The sequence below is a fragment of the Anomaloglossus baeobatrachus genome, chromosome 2 (genome assembly GCF_048569485.1).
Source record: "Anomaloglossus baeobatrachus isolate aAnoBae1 chromosome 2, aAnoBae1.hap1, whole genome shotgun sequence".
In the NCBI taxonomy this organism is placed as follows: Eukaryota; Metazoa; Chordata; class Amphibia; order Anura; family Aromobatidae; genus Anomaloglossus; species Anomaloglossus baeobatrachus.
This window is the reverse complement of record NC_134354.1, coordinates 279586387-279605397: the sequence shown is the minus strand read 5'-3', so window position 1 is coordinate 279605397 and position 19011 is coordinate 279586387. Positions and strand designations below refer to the sequence as shown.

At 42.9% G+C, this 19011-nt stretch overlaps 1 protein-coding gene across 1 annotated transcript in view; it reads right to left on the bottom strand.

Annotated features, from left to right (window-relative positions):
* Window positions 1-19011, bottom strand: part of LOC142291353 (myosin-binding protein H-like) — a 196870-nt gene that overhangs the window by 85741 nt on the left and 92118 nt on the right. The gene's annotated exons all lie outside the window — the stretch shown is intronic.

Below are 19011 nucleotides of genomic sequence, written 5' to 3'. Positions count from 1 at the left end.
TCGATGGGGTTAATTTATTTGATACTTTGATAGATCTTTTGAACTTTAATATATTTTTATCATATCTATGAAAAAAAACATTTTTTTTGTCCACTTTTTCCTGCATTTGTTAGTCCATTTAGGTGACTTGAAACTGCAATCAATATATATATACTAGCTGATGCCCGGGATAGTAACTAAGTGTCACTCTCCCACTCTCCCTCTTTCCCACTCTCTTACTATCCCTGTCTGTCTGTCTCGCTCTCTGTCTGTCTCCCTCTTTCCCACTCTCTCACTCTCCCTGTCTGTCTATCTCCCTCTATGTCTGTCTTCCTATCTATCTGTCTGTCTCCTTATCTGTTTGTCTGCCTCCCTGTCTGTCTCCCTCTCTGTTTGTCTCCCTTTCTCTGTCTCTCTCTCTGTCTGTCTCTCTCTGTCTGTCTCTGTCTCTCTTTGTCTTTATCTCTCTGTCTGTCTCTCTCCCTGTCTGCCTATCTCTCTGTCTTTCTCTCTTTTCTCTGTCTGTCTCTCTCTCACCCTGAATGACTGTCTATCTCTGCCTTTCTCTATCTGTCTCTATCTCTTTGTCTGTCTCTGTCTGTTTCTCTCTGTCTCTCTCTGTCTGTCTTTCTCTGTCAGTCTGTCTCTGTGCCTCTATCTCTGTCTCTCTCCCTGTCTGCCTCTCTCTATCTCTCTCTTTATCCATCTCTCTCTCTCTCTCTATCTCTCGCTCTCTCTGACTCTGTCTCTTGCTCTGTTCGTCTCTGTCTGTTTGTCTTTTTGTCTATATGTCTCTTTTTCCGGTCTCTCTCTCTGTCTGTCTCTGTTTCACTTCCTCACTCTGTCTCTCTCTCTATCTCTCTGCTTGTCTGTCTCGCTCTGTCTGTCTCTGTATGTCTCTATCTGTCTCTCCCTATCTGCCTCTCTCTCTCTGTCTCTCGCTCTCTCTCTCTCTGTGTCTCTGTCTCTCCCTGTCTCTATCTCTCTGTCTGTCTCTCCCTGTCTGCCTCTCTCTGTCTGTCTCTATCTCCCGGTCTGTCTCTGTATGTCTGCCTCCCTGTCTGTCTCTCCACCAAAACTATATTACCTAACACATAAACTGTTTTATACTAAGAATGTTCTTAGTTGCCTATAGCAACTAATCAGAGCTCCTGTTAATGACCTGTAGCTCCCAGCTCCATTGACTTTAATGTAAGCAGGATTTTTGGTGAATAACTGTAAAGCGCGGTGTTAAATTTTCCCCTCAAAACATAGTATATGACGTTCCATGAGCCAAATAAGGTGTCTGTGCAAAATTTTGTGATTGTAAATGTTATGGTGCAGATTCCTTTTGCGGATATACACACACATACACACAAACTCAGCTTTATAGATATACAGTTAGGTCCAGAAATATTTGGACAGTGACACAAGTTTTGTTATTTTAGCTGTTTACAAAAACATGTTCAGAAATACAATTATTTATATAATATGGGCTGAAAGTGCACACTCCCAGCTGCAATATGAGAGTTTTCACATCCAAATCGGAGAAAGGGTTTAGGAATCATAGCTCTGTAATGCATAGCCTCCTCTTTTTCAAGGGACCAAAAGTAATTGGACAAGGGACTCTAAGGGCTGCAATTAACTCTGAAGGCGTCTCCCTCGTTAACCTGTAATCAATGAAGTAGTTAAAAGGTCTGGGGTTGATTACAGGTGTGTGGTTTTGCATTTGGAAGCTGTTGCTGTGACCAGACAACATGCGGTCTAAGGAACTCTCAATTGAGGTGAAGCAGAACATCCTGAGGCTGAAAAAAAAGAAAAAATCTATCAGAGAGATAGCAGACATGCTTAGAGGAGCAAAATCAACAGTCGGGTACATTCTGAGAAAAAAGGAATTGACTGGTGAGCTTGGGAACTCAAAAAGGCCTGGGCGTCCACGGACGACAACAGTGGTGGATGATCGCCGCATACTTTCTTTGGTGAAAAAGAACCCGTTCACAACATCAACTGAAGTCCAGAACACTCTCAGTGAAGTAGGTGTATCTGTCTCTAAGTCAACAGTAAAGAGAAGACTCCATGAAAGTAAATACAAAGGGTTCACATCTAGATGCAAACCATTCATCAATTCCAAAAATAGACAGGCCAGAGTTAAATTTGCTGAAAAACACCTCATGAAGCCAGCTCAGTTCTGGAAAAGTATTCTATGGACAGATGAGACCAAGATCAACCTGTACCAGAATGATGGGAAGAAAAAAGTTTGGAGAAGAAAGGGAACGGCACATGATCCAAGGCACACCACATCCTCTGTAAAACATGGTGGAGGCAACGTGATGGCATGGGCATGCATGGCTTTCAATGGCACTGGGTCACTTGTGTTTATTGATGACATAACAGCAGACAAGAGTAGCTGGATGAATTCTGAAGTGTACCGGGATATACTTTCAGCCCAGATTCAGCCAAATGCCGCAACGTTGATCGGACGGCGCTTCATAGTACAGATGGACAATGACCCCAAGCATACAGCCAAAGCTACCCAGGAGTTCATGAGTGCAAAAAAGTGGAACATTCTGCAATGGCCAAGTCAATCACCAGATCTTAACCCAATTGAGCATGCATTTCACTTGCTCAAATCGAGACTTAAGACGGAAAGACCCACAAACAAGCAAGACCTGAAGGCTGCGGCTGTAAAAGCCTGGCAAAGCATTAAGAAGGAGGAAACCCAGCGTTTGGTGATGTCCATGGGTTCCAGACTTAAGGCAGTGATTGCCTCCAAAGGATTCGCAACAAAATATTGAAAATAAAAATATTTTGTTTGGGTTTGGTTTATTTGTCCAATTACTTTTGACCTCCTAAAATGTGGAGTGTTTGTAAAGAAATGTGTACAATTCCTACAATTTCTATCAGATATTTTTGTTCAAACCTTCAAATTAAACGTTACAATCTGCACTTGAATTCTGTTGTAGAGGTTTCATTTCAAATCCAATGTGGTGGCATGCAGAGCCCAACTCGCGAAAATTGGGTCACTGTCCAAATATTTCTGGATCTAACTGTATACTAGCTGTAGCACCCGGCATTGCCCGGGATAGTAACAGTCTCTCCCAGTCTCTGTGTGTCTGTCTCTGTGTGTCTGTCTCGCTGTCTGTCTCTCTCTATCTCTGTGTCTGTCTCTCTCTATCTCTGTGTTGGTCTGTCTGTCTGTCTCTTTCCCTGTCTGTCTCTTTCCCCGTCTGTCTCTTTCCCCGTCTGTCTCTTTCCCCGTCTGTCTCTTTCCCCGTCTGTCTCTTTCCATGTCTCTTTCCCTGTCACTGTCCCTGTCTCTGTCTCTTTCCCTGTCTCGTTCCTTGTCTCTCTCTCTTTCCCTGTATGACTGTCTGCCTCTGTCTCTTTGACTGTCTATCTCTCTCTTTGTCTCTTTGACTGTCTTTCTCTCTCTCTGTCTCTTTGACTGTCTTTTTGTCTCTTTGACTGTCTCTCTCTCTCTCTCTCTCTCTGTCTGTTTGACTCTGTCTCTCTCTCTTTTTGACTGTCTGTCTCTCTCACTCTCTGTCTCTTTCTGTCTCTCTCTATCCGTCTCCCCCCTGACATCTTATCACCTCACACATAAGCTTTAACAACCAATCACAGCTGCTATTAATAACTTATAGCTCGCAGCTCCATTGACTTTAATGGAGGCAGGTTTTCTGGAGTGTAACTGTAAAGCGCGGGGTTAAATTTTCCCGTCAAAACATGCATACACATACATGCACACATACACACACATACTCATACACACAGCTTTATATATTTTATATATATATATATATAGATATATATATACATGCACACACACACACATACATACATACATGCATACATACATATGTATAGTAAAAACCACAATCTCTTATGAACGTCAGCTACAGGATGACTTTCACAGGTGTACTATCATGACAGGTCTTCAGGAGTTCCCCGGCCGCCATGGCAACCCATTGGGCCTCACGATCGTGTCATGGGCGTGCCGATGGCACACAGAATGATGCGCCCCCTGCAAGCGCACATCTAATGTAAATAACAGGTTAAAAGTTGCGAGAAGAGCACCACTACACCCTTAGAGGAAGACGATGGCTGAGGGAAACAGCCATTGTTTCCTGGGAAAAATGTGTGTTTGGCTTGTGAGCCCACATCAAATTCAAGGAGCCGGCATATGATGTACCTGTACGTCATATGTTGGTCAGGGGTTAAACATGTATGTGAAAAAAATGGTACCTGTGTCCTCAATGATTTGTATCACTGTATGGGCCGTTGTTACTATCAGTGTGTCATCAGTCTTTTTCACGGATGGATAAATAAATGACAAAGTTTCTCTTATCTTTTACAATTTCAAATATGGATAGCACATTCATAGTACACTGATGCCACGCGTGTGCTTTACATGTATGTCATGGACTCATAGACTTGTATTGGTCCTTTTCATCAGTTCTGTCAAAAAAAACATGGACATGGGAATAGCACCATAGATTGTAATCGGTATGTGTTGTATCCATGAAAAAAACATATGCAGCATGAATAACATTAGTCCGTGTGCTAACCTTGCTGAATATATGTTCTTGTGAACTCACCCGTACAGTGAGTGCCCACATTGGCTGTAAATATGCTGCAGATATCACCAAGGCGTGAAAAGGTGCCCAACACATCTATTTCTGCATGGAAAATCTCTTCCCGGTCTGGGTTACATCTCTTCATATCTCATCTCATTTTTTGTACAAATCCAGAGGTGAATATAAGTTAACGTTACGGTTTCAGATATTGTTTTTTACATTTTTGCAAATACACAAGTCGTCATTTAACTCCTAAGGGTGGTGTCTAAATTTAGGATCAGTGTCGGTCAGCAAGACCATATGCACTAAGGTAACAGCTGTGCTTCACATCAGAGACCCGTTTATAGACCGACAGTCCTTTTAGAAACTGGACATATATCACCAGCAGTCAAATGGCTGCACAGGTGTCAAGGCATAAAATATGAGCCGTCCGAACAGATGGACCAGATATTAGAACAGTTGTAATTAATAAGAATAATAAACTTGTGTAACATCAGCAGAATAAGCAATGAACTTCAGGAACATTGAAAGGCGTAATGCACTAAGAACACATTACTCGGAGACATTAGTAATGGCGTGTCCAATAATATAAGCTGTAGAAACAGTCTATTTCTAGGGTCGTGTTCACATATCCAGTTGTCATCTGTTTCTAACATATCAAGTTTTTAAAACTGGACCCGTTGCAAATGGCAGAAAAAGTCTGCACAATTTATTTTCCGTTTTGCTACCTTTTATGTCTGGTTTTTATTGGATCCGTTTTTACTAGCGGTATCACTGAACACCTCAAGTGTTCTGAGCAAGTGCAGTGCTTCAAAAACTGATCCCTTATTGGATAACACAGCAGATGACCATTTGTTATTATCTATTTCTCAAAGATTTCAAATTAAAAGAAAAATGGATCCAAATGATACCTGTGTTTTGGGTTTTTCTGCTGGCCAGTAAGGGTATGTGCACATTAAGTATTTGGTGCAGAAATTTCTTCTGAAATTTTTCTCCATCTCTTCACAGGAAAAATGCAGCTTCAAAAACGTGCCTTTCTGCCACATTTTTGCAGCGCGATATCGCTTTAGATTTTCCCATTCATTAGTATGAGTGAAATCTTCAGCAAAAACGCTGAAAGAATTGACATGCTGCGCTAACTTAAAGTCTGCGCTAAATCTGCAAGGAGAAAACACCCAACATGTGCACTAGGCTTCAGGATTCTTATCCACATTGCCGGTATCAGGAAATGCTTCAGGTTTTGTGACAAATCGGCACTGACATAACATCAAAAGTGAGAAAAATGCAAAGTGTGCACACAGCCTCAACCAGAAAACATTATAAGAAATTTCCACTCCCACTAAAATGCAAGCATCCTGTACTGGATGATTGTGTTTCTGCTTTTATCATCCCAAAACATTCATAAAAAGAAATTACTATTCGACATGTGATCAGAGTCTTAGTATTTAGTTATAGGATCACTAAAGTCTTTCTTTTTCATTAGGGCCTGTCAGAACAGCTCGACTAACCATTGCTATAGCAGTAATGAGAAAATAAAGAGATCACTTTGTCCATAAGACCCCCCAAAATCTGTAATTTTGTTATAAGGTATGTATTCTCAAAGGAACAAACAAATAAACATTAACTTATCAAAATGCCAACTTCTTTTACAATTCAGTTTTAGGCTTAAAGCCAAGAGTTACTAATGATGCTTTTTACAGAGGTCATTAGGGGCCTCATTGCTTAGAGCCATAATAAGGCAGCACTGAGGAATAAGAAAATAGCGCAGTGGATGTCAGCTGTATGCTAAAACTGACACCCTGCTCCTGTCTGCTTGCCTGTCCTTCCTCCCCATCTCTCTTATTACAAGGGGCAGGAAGGAGGTAGGTAAGGCTACTTTCACACATCCGGTTTTTGCTCTGCGGCACAATACGGCGCTCTGCAGAAAAACCGCAAACGTTTTTTTTTTGCCGCCGGTTGCGGGTTTTTTTGCATAGACTTACATTAGTGCCGTATTGTGCCGCATGGGCTTGCGTTCGGTCCGGTTTTTGCCACATGCGGCAGATTTAGCCGATGCCGCGGCCGGATGGAACGTTCCCTGGCACCTTTTTTGCTCCGGCAAAAAAAACCGCATCGCGCCGCATCCGGCCGCTGCGGCGCATTTTTCAATGCATGTCTATGGACGCCGGATGCGGCGAGATGCGGAAAAAAACACATCCGGCCGCCGCATGTGGTTTCTTCCACTGCACATGCTCAGTAGCGTGCCGCAACCGGAAAAAAACGGACGGGCCGCATGTAAAAACTTATGCAAAGGATGAGGTGTTTTCGCCGCATCCGTTGCATAGGTTTCACAGCCGGATTGAGCCGCACTGCTCAAACCAGATGTGCCTTAGGCTACTTTCACACATCCGGTTTGAGCAGTGCGGCTCAATCCGGCTGTGAAACCTATGCAACGGATGCGGCGAAAACACCGCATCCTTTGAATACGTTTTTACATGCGGCCCGTCCGTTTTTTTCCAGTTGCGGCACGCTACTAAGCATGCGCAGTGGAAGAAACTGCATGCGGCGGCTGGATGCGTTTTTTCCGCATCGCGACGCATCCGGCGTCCATAGGCATGCATTGAAAAATGCGCCGCAGCGGCCGGATGCGGCGTGATGCGTTTTTTTTGCCGGAGCAAAAAAACGTGCCAGGGAACGTTCCATCCGGCCGCAGCATCGGCTAAATCTGCCGCATGCGGCAAAAACCGGACCGAACGCAAGCCCATGCGGCACAATACGGCACTATTGTAAGTCTATGCAAAAAAACCGCAACCAGCGGAAAAAAAAACGGTTGCAGTTTTTCTGCAGAGCGCGGGGCGTGCCGCAGAGCAAAAACCGGATGTGTGAATGTAGCCTAAGACAGTAAGACAGGGGGAGGAAGAATAGACAGGAAGTCAGGGGCAGGAATACCTAGCCAAAACCGACCCACCTATTCCATATTCTGTAGATGTTATCTTCAAATAACAGTGTATTTCAAACTTTCCATTATTTCAGAAAGTATATATCCGATCTCACAACTAAAGTCATGTTTAGAATCAGCATGATCGCGCCAGTACAGCACTGGCTTTAGTTTATATATGAAAATCCTGGTGGAGGGTCTTCTTTAAGCGGGCCGTCCGCACTACAGAAATGCAAAACGTGAATGCTAAATGTGGTTCAGGCACACTATGGGGCTCAGAAGGGGGGCATTTGGATTTGGGAGCACAGATTTTGCTGAACTTTTTGGGGGAAGCCATGGTGCTTGTCCGGTGCCTTTGTGTTACCAGTAACATGGAAGCCCCTTATATTTAAACTGACAGATTATGGACCTGAGTGGGGACTTGATTTTTTTGGGAAATGAGTTGAAGCTTTTATTAAGAATATTTGAAATGACATTATGGATTACATTAATCGTGTGCTCTACGCTGAGCACTTTGGGGTTTATATCGAAATATCTGAATGATGTGATTCACATCATACCCGCAAGGGATCTATTCCCTATAATGAGGCAGGCAGAAATACAATTGCACTCTGACCGCTGTCCAGCTTTGTCCATCTTTTCAGAGGTGCATAAAACTGTGGCCGACTGTGCTTTTATGAACACTAAAAGATCAACACCGCCAGATCATAGGCCAGCCACAGTCTAAAGTGACTCCCTCTGCCTCATTATAGTGAATGTTTCAATGGCATTTCTGTCTGAATGATGCATTTCAGAGATTTATATGTAAACCTCAGTGTGTTTAGTGTATAGTGCAGGATAAATGAGAGCCAAGCCTTAGGCGGGCTTTACACGTTGTGACATCGCTACCGATATATTGTCGGGGTCACGTCGTTAGTGACGCACATCCGGCGCTGGTAGCGACATCGCAAATTGTAAATCCTAGGTGCGATGATGAACGAGCACAGAAGCGTACAATATCGCTGATCTGTGTAATCGCTGATCTGATCTATCGACGGTTCATTTCCATAATGTCGGTTCGACCGCAGGTACGATGTTGTTTGTCGTTCCTGCAGCTCCACACATCGCTGTGTGTAAACCCGCAGGAGCAACAAACATCTCCTTACCTGCGTCCCGCCGGCAATGCGGAAAGGAGAAGGTGGGTGGGATGTTATGTTCCGCTCATCTCCGCCCCTCTGCTTCTATTGGCCTTCCGATTAGTGGCGTCGCGGTGACGTCGCTGTGGCGCCGAACGTACCTCCCCCATGAAGGAGGGATTGTTCGGCAGTCACAGCGAAGTCGCCGACCAGGTATGTGCGTATGAAGCTGCCGTAGAGATAATGTTCACTACGGCAGCAATCACCACATATCGCATGTGCGACGGGGGCGGGTGCTATCGCGCTGGACATCGCTAGCAATTGCCCCTTAATGTGATCTTTGGGAGGCTGAATAAACAAATTAACAGTAGGTCAAGAATTTATTTTAATTATTTTTTACACCATTCACCATGCAGTATAAGTGATAAGGTTTTAGTCTTCGAGTTATTTAGATTACAGTGATACCAGATTTATATTGGGTTTCTAGGTTTAGCTGCTATCACACACTAAAGCAACGATGTAAAAAAGATTTCGAATCGCCATATTTTGAGAGCTATAATTTTTTTATTTTTTTGCTGACAAAGTCATATAGAGCTTTTTTTTTTAAAACAAAAAAAAATACACTTTTAAATTTACATTTTTTTTATTTATTTTTTTTAAATTCCCTTTTAGTAAATCTTTTTTTTTTCTTAGCCATATATGGGATATTAACTTTTAGTACTTTGCAATACATTATAACTGTAAGTGTGACAGAACGGTTTTTAGACCATGCCCTTTGCAGTGATCACAAGTGCACATCTCCTGTGCCTGTTTAGCGCCTCTGAACCCCTCAGGGTGCTACAAGGTTCTGCATCCCCACCAGAATGCAAGGCCTACCCCCTTAGGGACCCAGAACCCCAGTGCCGGTAACACCAAAAACCCAGGTAATCCCAGTTTCACCCAATATTACATATACAATGGTACCCAGCTAGGGTAGGACCAATGCAGTCCCAGATGACACATACCTGGAAAAGCAGTTGTGAGTAACAACAAGATTAATATTGCCAAATATGATAGCCACACAAAAAAGAAGCTCAAGCCACCACAGTGAGTTAATTGTTTGACCAAACATAGCAGGGTAATTTTCAAGTTGATCATTTTGTGCGGCCCATGAATGATGGTAAAAATTTCCAAATGGTCTATGGCAGAAATAAATGTTCCCCATCCCTGCTTTAGGCTCAAGAACCCATCTGAAAAAGCGCTTTAAACAATAGTAAAAAAATAAACATACTGTATGTGCTGCAATTTTACAATGACTTGCATTACACACATTCCATTTTAACTGTTTCAGAAAGCCATGGAACGCATAGGGTGGAGGGGCGACATGACTAGAGGGAAGGGAAGGAGTGATGGAGTGATGGGGTTAATAGGGATAGGGATTGGTGGATTTATAGGAGGCAGAAGGATGGGATTGGTGGGAAGGAGGAGTCTCAGAAGGAGGAGAGGGAGTATACGAGGGTAGATAAGAGAAGGGGGGTGTCATACCTTCTCTTGTGACTTCGGATGAAGTCTGATCACCGCCCACCCTCTTTTGTGCTTGAGTACAGTGTGGTGGATATATACAAAAAAAAAAGGAGGGAAAGATATGTGGCGTGAGATGGTTGAGTGCTTAGACAGAGGTGTCTTGTCATTGTTTTTTGTGAAGTGGGAATATCCGGTTTGGTTGATTTGTTTTGTAACAGCAGCGGGGGGGTAGGTCTGGTACAGAGGCGGTTTGAAGGGAATGGTAACTAGACCGAGAGACACTATCTTGGTATGGTGGCTCCGGGTTCCGGGATGTTGCAGGCACGGGGTTCTGCAAAAGTTAGGGGGTATTAATCCATGGGTGATTAATACCTCATATCTTAGTCGGTGTGTTGCGGACAGGAATATTGGGGTAAGAAGTGGTTTCTGGACTGGGCCTACCCAGGGTTATATATACTGTATTAGTATTACTGTGTTACCTATTGTTATTTGTTGGGATCGCCCGTTGGACGGCGCTCCCTTGTGTTAGAATGTAAACAGTAGGTAATAAAGGCTGCTGTGGCCAATTTGAACCAAGTCGCATGCAGTCCGTGTATTATTTACAAGTGGTTTAATGGTGGGGTAACACAGACATCACAACTGGAGAATCCTTCCTCAATGGTCAAGGCTTTAAAAGCAATGAAGAGGCAAATTGAGGTAATCTGACCATTCTTCTGATGACTTCTATTTCAAAGCTGTTCACTACTTATATATATATATATATATATATATATATATATTAGTTAAAAAAAAGAATACCCAGAATGATTTCAATGAAGATGCTTCAGGAAGAACACTACCGGTGTTTTCCTGAAGTATCTTCTCTCTGGATACTATAAGATGCTATGTGCACACACATATTTTAAAAGTCACTTCAAAAATAAATAGGTCCAAAAAAAAATTCCAGGATTTTTAAATTTACTTGAAAAAAAATGCTGCTAAATTTTATCCATTCAAACATCTTAACTTGTGATGGGCGGACCCGGACTGTAAAAGTCCGGATCTGCATGGTTTCAAAAGTATCCGGGTGCTGGACCCGGGCCTGGAGTTCTCAGGGAACTCCAACTAATGATCCAGACCCGGCAACTCAGGAAATAAAAAAAAAATATAGGAAAAATAAAAATAAAGCAAGAGAGCTATACTTACCAGTGTCAGGCACAGCTGTCACTGCCTCATTCTTCTTTTGGGGCCACTTATTTAGATTCATGCATATTCACTGCTTCCCCGGCAGTCCTGGAATCTGTGATTGGTTGCAGATAGACAGCGCCCACAGCTTGTGTGACAGCGTGTTTGGCTGCTTACAATCACAAACACTGTCTGCGGCTGTATCAAAATAAGAGGAACTGCATAAGGGGGGGGGTAATTATTTAAATAAATAATTAAAACTGGTGTGCTGTCCGTCCCACTTTTGATACCCAACCATGATAAAGCCAACAGGTGGTAGCTGTTACTCTCAGACTGGGGAAACCCATGCTTATTGGGCCCCCCAGCCTAAAAATAGCAGCTTCTACCCATGATTGGGTACCCAGCTTCTACCCTGCTTCTACCCATGATTGTCAAATCCATGGCAGAGAAGAGTGGGGAGGGTTTGCCAAGAGATGCAGCTCTGGTGCTGAAATTTCAACAGCATATTCCTGCATCCAATTTACACCTCTTGGCAAAAAAACCTGCATCACTACAGCATGCGGTATGATACGGTAGTAATGCGATTTTTTTTTTTGCCAGGAGGTGTAGATTGGGAGCAGAAATATGTTGTAAAAATGTCATCACCAAATTTGCATTTCTTGGACCATAAATGCAAAAAAGGTTGTCATGCCGTTTCAGTACGAACCAGGAGGTGCAAATTTGATGCTAAAATCTGGTTCAGGCATTTCAGCATCAAATTTGCATCTCTTGGCAGAAAACCGCACTGAAACGGCATCAAAAACCAGTTTTTTGCATTTTTGGGCCAAGAGATGCAAATTTGGTGGTTACATTTTTACACCATATTCATGCACCCAATCTACACCTCCTGGCAAAAAAAGTGATAGTGATGTGATTTATTTGCCAGGAGGTGTAGATTGGGTGGAGAAATATGATGTAAAAATTTCAGCACCAAATCTGCAGATAGAGACCTGTGGAATCAGTGACCTCCCCGGCAGTGAAGTCATTGAGTTTAATGAAGTCAACTGAAGTCCAGTTACCTGCAGTTACAGGTGGATGGCCGTGGGAACCTCCAGCTGTGACCGCAAATAAATTGAGTGATGCCGCCTCATATCGCGTGGCTCAGTGTCTGCCAGAAGCTCACAGCAAGCAGTCACATTCTATGGCCGTGCGCTGTGCCTTCAGATGTAGCAGAGCTGGAATCGTCGTGGGACCTCGTGTGGATTACATCGGACCTGGGTGTTTTGGGGGTTAATAAATTGGTGAAAGAAGGTGGGGTTTTTTATATTTTATTTCAAATAAGGAGTTTTGGGATGGGCGTCTCATAGATGCCTCCCATTACTAATTTAGGGCTTAGTGGCAGCTGTGAGCTGTTATTATTTCGTTTGTCATTGTGGGCTGCGTTTGGAGTCCCCAGACAAATCCGCCTGATTCATCTTTTGCGACAAAAACGTTTTGTGCAGATGTACCCCAGTGTCTCCATGGAGTGATTTTATGCACGTCAAAATTTTTGCAACAGTTTGTGTAATGTCCAAATTTTTGCAGTACAAAGTCACAAAACGGTTAAAGGAAAAAAAAAATATTTTCTGCTTTGTTCAAAATTCATGAACTGGGTGTGTCATTTTAAAGATTTAGGCACAAACAACGTGAATCCAAAAAGAAAAAAAGAAAAGTGACTTTAACAAATGCAAATGAAGAATTGAGGCCTGTGTGTCAGTTTTTCCTTCCTGCAGTTTATGTCATCAGTAGTATAATCTTAAAAGAGTAAACCAACTATTAGAAAGCTGCACTCAAATGCACATTTTTCTGCAGAAGGTGCTATTCTTAGACTATGTGCCCATGGGACTATGTACCCGCGAAATTTGCAGCGGAAAATCTGTATTTTCTAGATAAATCCACAGGTTTTAACAATTACAGACACTCCCCATGTTATCCTATGGGACATTGGTAATGCTGTGTCCATGCTGCGGTATGTGAGGCTGCAGTACATGGTGCGGATGTCCCGCAGCCACACGTAACTGCATGTCAATTATTTCTGTGGAAATCCCGCCTCTCCACTATGGAGATAGAGGCCGGGACGTCCGCAGGTAAGTCACATGAATGTCCGCAGGTTTTCCGCAGATATTTTGCTGGAATCCCGCAGCTATGTATAGCTGCGGATTCCGGGGAGTTGCTGTGGGAAACCTGTGGACTTACCTGCGAATATATCTGCGGGTACATAGTCCCGTCTGCACATAGCCTAAGGCAGGAAACACACTTACGCATGTAAAATCGGTCCGACTTGCATGAAAAAAACTCAACCGATTTTAGTTCACGTTAGGTCAGTGTGCAATGCAAGTGTGATGCTTTTTTTAATTGTTTCCAGGCTAGCAGAGCATGTGTAATGCGTGTGTGATCCGTGTGTGATCCTTTTTTTTTCTCAGCAGCTTTCATCTGCCATTCAGCTCTGCTACATGGCCGCTGACAGCAGACACAGACAGAGCCATGTAGCAGAGCTGAATAGCCGCTGACAGCAGACACAGACAGAGCCGCGCGATCAGAATGAAGTCAGATGAACGTCACCCGGCTTCATTGTCATCCCGCGGCTCTGTCTGTGTGGCATGGTCTGATTTTCGGTCACCGGTGAAGGTCGCACCGGTGACCGCAAATCCCCTGACTGACCGCAGTGAGCCGCGCTATCAGCGGTGCCGTCACTGAGGTTACTCGCGGCCACAGCAGAAGTCCTCCCGCTGAAATCTGTGGCCGCGGACAACCTGAGTGACGTCATCGCTGATAGCGCTACTCACTTCAGTCGCTGCGGGGAGCTCACAGAGAGCGGTCGTGGTCTGTGACGGCTCTCTGTTAGCTTCCGATGTAGCAGAGCTGACAGCGTCGAGGGACCTCTGTGGATTACGTCGGACATGGAAGGGTATTTGGGGTCTTGAATAAAGTGGTGAAAGAGGGTTGGTTTTTTTTGTTATTTATTTCAAATAAAGGATTTTTTGGTGTATGTCTTCATTTTCTTAATCTTACAGGTTAATCATGGAAGGTATCTCGGGGAGATGCCTGCCATGATTAATCTAGGACTTAGTCGCAGCTATGGGCTGCCATTAACTCCTTATTACCTCGATTGCCACCGCACCAGGGCAATTCGGGATGGCCTTGTACAGTCCCGGGACAGTCGCATCTAATGGATGCGGCTATTCCGGACGGCTGCTGACTGATATTGTTCGGGTGGGGGGCTCCCCATAACGTGGGGCTCCCCATCGTGAGAGTACCAGCCTTCAGCCGTGTGGCTTTACCCTGGCTGGTATTAAAATTGGGGGGAACCGCACGCCGTTTTTTTTTAATTATTTATTTATTTATTTTACTGCATGATATAGACCCGCCCACCGGCAGCTGTGATTGGTTGTAGTGAGACAGCTGTCACTCATCGTGGGGGCGTGTCTGACTGCAAACAATCATAGGCACCGGTGGGCGGGGAAAGCAGGGAATACGAGATTGAATAATGAGCAGCCGGCTTTTATAAAAGAGGAGAAGCCACCGGAGCAGTGAGAACCCCGTGCAGCGTCGCGCCGGTGATCGGGAATCGGTGAGTATGAGAGAGGGGGGGAGAGGAATAGACCGACATGGACAGAGAGAGAGACCGACAGAGAGAGAGACCGACCGACAGACCGACCGACAGAGAGAGAATAGAGACCAAGAGGGAGAGACCGACTGACAGAGATATAGATTGACCGACATTGTGAGACCTCAATCGTTTACAGTGTTTTGTGAAACCAGCAATAAATGTAATTAGAAAAACGAATGTCACTAGGATGGTGTCCATTTATTTACCCGCTCCCATAGAGTTGCATTGGAGAGACTCGCGCAAGAAACTCTCCAAAACGCAGCATGTTGCGATTTTTTACTCAGTCCAATTTGGACTGAGAAAAAAATAGCAGATAGGAGCTGCCTCATGGATTAACATGTGTCCGAGTGCAATGCGAGAATTTCTCGCATTGCACTACTGCGAGAAAATCGCAAGTGAGAAGCCGGCCTAAGGGTTTCAGTCAAGTAAAGGAAGGTAGGGCTGCAAGAAAAAACAGCCAGGGAAGTAGGGACTTAGGAAGTGCTTTGAAATTTCCAAAGCACTTAATGCGAATCTGTAGGATAAACCGTCCTTAGCCGTCTATATGGCCATCTATGATACCTTGGAAGCTGTAATCCTATGTTTTATTCCAGAAAACTCAATGTTTTTCTTATATGTAAATGAGTTCTTCCAGGCTATGGGGAGGATGTTGCCTGAAAGATAACTCTGCCTCCAGAGATTATTTTAGATAGAACGCGGCGTTACCAGTGTGAGACAAGTAACTCACACAGAGCAGGAGAAATTAAATTTAGCTTCTTGCAAACAAATTTTTTGCAGCTCCCTGAGCTCTGCTTCGTTGCAACAATATTGCAACGCTGTGAGATGGAGGCTGAAACAGAGAGGAGCCTGCAGATATGTCAGTTCTAATCACACACAGCTCTGCAGTGAGAGCAGAGAGCGGCCATCACACACCACACTGGTAATGCCCCTTTTATTTAAAATAATCTCTGAAGGCGGAGTTATCTTCCAGGCAGCATCTGCCCCATAGCCTGAAAGAACTCATTTATATAAAGTGATAAAAGATGATTTATCCACAACAAGGCACCTGATATGGGGCAGATAAGTATGACTATTTTCACTCATTCTATATAACCTGTAAGCCCATATTAATAGGTTAGATAGGTCAAATGTGGTGACAGATTTACTTTAAGCCTCTTTTGCATATGAAATAACACACATTATGTAAGTAATGGTATGGATGACATTACCTTTCAGAGAGCAGCATGACCATGTATCTTTTGAGGGTAGATCATTTCAACCAATTCACTTGAAATACCTAAACACAACTAATATAGCAAGTGGGTTCTTAAAAATTCAACACACAATGCCAATTTTTATGATTACTGTAGTCTCAAAATTAGGCCATCTTCACACATAAGTATTGGGACAGTGTTTTCCATCAGTATATTAAAGCCAAAACCCAAAATTGGAACAAGCAAATAAAGAGCATCATAGAAACACTTCAACTTCTTCAGCTTTTTTTTACCCACTCCTGGTTTGGCTTATAAAATGCTACTGAAAAATCCTGCCATGTGAATGTGTCCTTGTTCAACCCCCTGAACAAAATATTTCATCAGCGCATGTTCACATGATGCAGTTGGGGATTACTTTTTGTGCCATAATTTTCCGAAACTGCAGTAAAATTACATCAATTCATTTTTTTGCATTTTTCAAATAAATTGCTCCCTTTAAAAAAACACATGACTAATGTGATTGCATGTTAGAAATATAGCTACATCTAGAGTCAGTACAAAAAGTTAATAAAGAGATCATTAACTAGGATTGAATGTTCCTAGAGATACAGCTGAAGGCATAGTTGGCAAGTTCAAGGAACACTGGCTACACTACCTGAATGTGGCAGAAAAAGGAAGCTGTCAACGGCTGCGACCAGATTACTGAGGACGCAGGTGGTCAAAAATCAAGAGTGACTGTAAAGACCAGCAGCCAAATTTGCTGACAGCAGGCACTAAGGTTTCAGTATACACAATTAGGAACATACGAAATGATGAAGGTTTTCATGTTCAAACTCCAAGATATACACCTCTAGTAATTCAAAAGCACACGAAAAGTTTCAGTAAAGGAAAAATCACTTGAAGTGGTTGTCTCATCTTAAACGATACATTTAATTAAGCAGAAAATGTGTAAATAAATATTGTTGTAATTTACAGCTATTAAAAATGATGCTCCATTCAAAAAAGAACCACCTTTCATGTTCTGGAATAGACCACCTGGCGTTACGTCAGTGAGCCATAAATGGCATAAATGAGACACAGCCCGCGCTCATACCGGTCTGATAGCGCGCATAGGCTCCAGAATGCTGAGGAGTGTGTACAGTGATTGTAGATACATTTCCCACATTCACACCGGTCTCACAGCGGGGAGTATCCAGAATGTTGAGGAGCGTGTGCAGTAATTGCATATATACTCCCCGCATTCACACAGCTCTAACAGTGAGGAGCATCCAGAATGCTGGGGAGTGTGTGCAGTGATTGCAGATACACTTCCTGTGCTCACACAGGTCTGACAGCGCACAGAGGATCATGAATGCTGGAGAGCATATGCAGTGATTGCAGACAGACCTACTCCGCACTCACACAGGTCTGACAACTGCGTGACATTGACAGTACGCACACTGTCAGACTTATGTGAGTGCAGACAGCGTCTCACTTATGTTGTGTACGCCAGAGGGATTATTTTTTAGGATAAAGGAACTGTGCAAGCACACCCCCTGTGATGTACAGATAAAACTCACTGACATAACACCAGGGGGCCTATTCTAGAAGATGAATGGTGGTTATTTTTGGAATGGAGCATCATTTTTAATAGCTGTAAATTACTAAAATATTTATTTCTACATTTTTTGCTTAATTAAATGTATCTTTTATTATAGGAATACCCATTTAAGGAGGATAAAAGTGGTCAGGTTTTGCTGTTCTTTTATTACCACTGCTCTTGTGAGTTTTATGAGGTTTTTTTGCTATTTTAAAATCTGCCAGAGGGTTCAAGAGAGGGCTTTTTCATTTAGTACTAATTGTTATGGTCTTTACCATTGGGTCATGGCTCACAGAAATCTGTAAGTGTGCCTTTAGTCTACTGTGCATTTATATTTTGTGATATAAGGCCCCTTGTAAAGATCATAGAAATGCACACTAAATAAAAAAGCCAAAACTGAAAACAGGAGCAGCGGAAATAAAAGAGAAAAAACTGGCCAATTTTTACCTAGTGACAAGTTTTATTTATAGAAACCAAAAATATTTTGAATTATGAATCAGCAATATATCTAGAGGAGGAAGAATGAAGCATTCACTGAAAAGAACATCCTGCTTACTGTGAAGCATGATGGTGGCTTGGTGATGCTCAGTTTTTCTGTGGGTAACCAGGAGCATTTTAGTCATTGGACTATCATAAAGGGCAATGATCCCAAGTATACCTAAAGGTCCACCAATGCTTGGTTTCAGAACATGTTCTGTAAGAGTCTAGATTAGGGCATCACAGATGCTTGTCTTGAACTCCATAGAAAATCTCTGGCAGGATTTGAAGGACGTTGGAACGTACAAACACAAAAATATAAGTGAACTGGATGCCATTTCATATGAGGAATAAGCTAAGATTCCTCAGATTCCTGGCTATTCATATCTGGAGCAAGTCATAACAGCCTAAGGCCTCTTTCACACGTACGTGCCTCCAGTACGTGTTTGGCAGGTTTCTCACGTACCAGAGACACGTACTTACCAAACGCAACACGCAGGGAAAATACGTGTCTCGCGGCACGTTCGTGATTTTCACGTATGTGTGAGAGAGGCCTAAGAGGCTCTACTAAGTTCTAAAGTCGCGTGTCATGATGGACTTGAAAAATTCTGACACTTCAGTAGTGAGTAACAGTAGAATTATGTGTTGACTTTTAAGAAACCACTTGTTAGATTAGTGGTTATATTAGTAGTTGTAATATAAGCTTTGTTGAGCTAAGTTGTTCATGTTTGTTTGGTTTATGGCAAGCAGCAGAAAGTTTGTGAATTTTCTAAAAACCCTAATTTGCAATGGAGATTGAATAATTTGGATTGCAATTGTATAGGAGATTGTGCAAACTCCATAGCAGATATCAAATGAGTTTTTTAAGTTTCAAGAAAAAAGAAGTCCAGAGCACTCCAA